Below are 3788 nucleotides of genomic sequence, written 5' to 3'. Positions count from 1 at the left end.
TATCGAACCTCATAGAACCTTGACAATTAACTCTTCTCTTCGATTTCTTGCTCGACTTATAAATTTCTACTTCCCTTTGGCCTTATTGAACAAAACGTAACGATGATTTTTTTTTATTTATTTTTTTTTGGTAACAAAAAGTTACAAGACAACAATTTACATGGCCATGAGATAAGGACTTTCAAAACTTGGATCTTCGCAACTTGTGATGTCTTGGTGTCATGGATTCTAACAACTTATATCATTTGCTCTTATAACTTCAACTTGATTTTTGAATTATTCTTTTATATTGTTGCTTCTAAACCTAAAACGTCTTCAACTTTCTTCATAGATTTTGATGTCGCTCTGCTTGTTGATGATGATAAGTTTCTACTGAGAGAGAGTCGCAATCCAGTAACTAAGACTACATTGTGAGGTTTCTTTGTCTTTCTGGCATTTCCTGACCTACTTGACTTTCCATCATGTATGGTTAGGTCCATCACGGTTACCCTCTAAAAGGAACAAGTTCTCTCCTGAATTTCAAGGATCTCAATGTCTTTTTCTCTAATGTCTCAAAAGGTTGTTATCCCTAGCATTCCAATTTCTATCTTTTCGGTGAGAAACAATATGTAAACTTAGCTAACCGGATACCATGTGACACTAGAAGTTCCAAAAGTGCAACTAAAAAGTTCTTCCCCACCCCCAAACTTAAATCTAACATTGTCCTCAATGTTTCTAATGAAAGAGCAATACCAAAAGTAAAATAACACGAGGAGAAGTTGGAAAGATAGTACCTGGGTGAAGAAAATCAAAAACTAATATACAACATACAACTTCCTCGATGGTCAATCAAGGGTAAACAGGGTCCTCCAGAGGGACCTCCTCAACATCACCTGTAGGAAAGGGCTTAAAAAGGGTTTCAATCTCTGACCGTTAACCTTCGAAGAACTACTACCATCCGGTGTCTCAATTTCAACATCCCCATGAGGAAAGACAGTGCGAACAATAAAAGGACCCGTCCACCGAGAACGTAACTTCCCAGGGAAAAGATGTAAACGAGCATCATACAGAAGAACTTTTTGACCTGGAGAAAATGACTTCCGTAAAATATTTCTATCATGCACAAGTTTCATTTTTTTCTTATACTCCTTCGCACTATCGTAAGCATCTATACGAATCTCGTCCAACTCATTGAGCTGGAGTTTCCTATGGGCTCCTGCCTTGTCAAGTGAAAAATTTAGCTGCTTAACAGCCCAATAAGCTCTATGTTCTAACTCAATAGGTAAATAGCATGCCTTGCCATACACAAGCCGATAAGGCGACATTCCAATGGGGGTCTTAAACGCAGTACGGTAAGCCCATAAGGCATCAGTAATTCTAGACGACCAGTCTTTCCGATTAGGATTAACTGTTTTCTCTAATATACGTTTTATCTCCCTATTGGAAACCTCTACCTGACCACTAGTCTGCGGATGATACGGGGTAGCTACCTTATGTGCAATACCATATTTCTTCATCAGAATCCTAAAAGGTCCATTACAAAAGTGCGACCCTCCATCACTAATTATAGCTCGCGGTGTACCAAAACGTGTAAGTATATTATTTTTCAAGAACTCAATCACAACCCTATGGTCATTTTTTTTACACGCAACCACCTCAATACACTTAGAGACATAGTCTACGGCGACAAGGATGTATAGGTTACCAAAAGAATTAGGAAACGGACCCATAAAGTCAATACCCCACACATCAAAGACCTCAACAACTAAAATAGGGTTCAAGGGCATCATTTTCTTACGGGAAATGGTTCCTAATTTCTTGCAACGCTCACAAGTAACACAGTAACTATGGGAGTCTTTAAACAACGAAGGCCAATAGAATCCACACTGCAATATCTTAGCAGCAGTCTTCTTAGCACTAAAGTGACCCCCACAAGCATGATCATGACAAAAGGAAATAATACTGGACTGGTCACTCTCAGGTATACATCTCCTAATAATCTTGTCTGGACAATACTTAAACAAATAAGAATCATCCCAAAAGAAGTGCTTAACCTCGGCTAAAAACCTAGAACGATCTTGTTTACCCCAATGTTGGGGCATTCGACCAGTAACAAGATAATTTACTATATTCTCATACCAAGGTGTTTGGGTGACAAAGAACAGTTTTTCATCAGGAAATCTATCCCTTATAGGAAGGGATTCATCATGGGAATCAATAACTAGCCTAGACAAGTGGTCTGCTACTATATTTTCGGAACCCTTTTCCTCTAATGTCTGGAAAAAACTCTTGCAACAAAAGTATCCACCTAATCAATCTAGGTTTCGTATCCTTCTTAGACAAAAGATATTTCAAAGCAGCATGATCAGTATATATGACGATCTTAGAACCTAAGAGGTAGGGTCTAAACTTTTCTAAGGCAAACACAATGGCTAACAGTTCCTTCTCGGTAGTGGTATAGTTCAACTGGGCATCATTCAGAGTTTTGCTAGCATAGTAAATCACATGAAGTAATTTGTTTTCTCGCTGACCCAGCACAACACCAATAGCATAATCTGAAGCATCACACATGATCTCAAAGGGTAAGTTCCAGTTGGGTGCCTGAACTATGGGGGCGGTAGTGAGTAAAGTCTTAAGCTTCTCAAAAGCCTCTAAACAAGCATCATCAAAGACAAACTTAACATCTTTTGCAAGCAAGTTGCAAAGAGGTCTAGAAATCAAGCTAAAATCCTTAATGAATCGACGATAAAAACCTGCATGCCCTAAGAATGACCTAATATCTCTTACGGTTTTTGGGACCTGTAAAGTCTTGATAAGGTCAACTTTGGCTTTATCTACCTCTATACCCTTAGAAGATACGATATGCCCTAAGACAATTCCTGATCGAACCATGAAATGACATTTCTCCCAATTAAGCACTAGATTCTTTTCCTTACACCTAGTCAACACTAATGACAAATGATGCAAGCACTCATCGAAAGACACTAAAAAATCATCCATAAAGACCTCTAAAAACTTTTCTACCATATCGGAAAATATGCTCATCATGCAACGCTGAAAAGTCGCAGGGGCGTTACATAGCCCGAAAGGCATGCGTCTATACGCAAAGGTACCAAAGGGACAGGTAAAAGTAGTTTTTTCTTGGTCTTCTGGGGAAATAACGATCTGATTGTAGCCTAAGTATCCATCTAGAAAACAGTAATAATTATGTCCAGCTAATCTCTCTAGCATTTGGTCGATGAAGGGAAGGGGAAAGTGGTCCTTCCTAGTGACCTTGTTCAATTTCCTATAGTCAATACAAACACGCCAACCCGTGGTCACTCGGGTCGGGATTAACTCATTGTTATCATTCTGGACTACAGTAATACCGGATTTCTTGGGAACAACCTGAACGGGGATGACCCATTTACTGTCTGAAATGGGGTAGATAATGCCTGCATCTAACAGCTTAAGAACCTCGGTTCGAACTACTTCTTTCATATTAGGGTTTAGTCTTCGTTGCATCTCCCTAGAAGGTTTGATATCTTCCTCTAAATAGATATGATGCATACAAACAGTAGGACTTATACCCTTAATGTCTGTTATGGTCCACCCTAAAGCTTCCTTGTTGTTTTGAAGGACGGTCACTAGCCTACTTTCCTGATCACTATCCAAGTCGGAAGCAACAATCACAGGTAAAGTTTCAGACGGGCCTAAAAACACATACTTCAGGGTATCTGGAAATGGTTTTAGGTCCAACTTAGGAGGCTCTTCTAATGAAGGAACGAGGGTAGACTTAGAAACTGGTAGTGGTTCGAACTTAGGTTTCC

Source organism: Papaver somniferum, chromosome 8 (genome assembly GCF_003573695.1).
Source record: "Papaver somniferum cultivar HN1 chromosome 8, ASM357369v1, whole genome shotgun sequence".
NCBI classification, from domain to species: Eukaryota; Viridiplantae; Streptophyta; class Magnoliopsida; order Ranunculales; family Papaveraceae; genus Papaver; species Papaver somniferum.
This window is presented reverse-complemented; position numbering follows the sequence as displayed.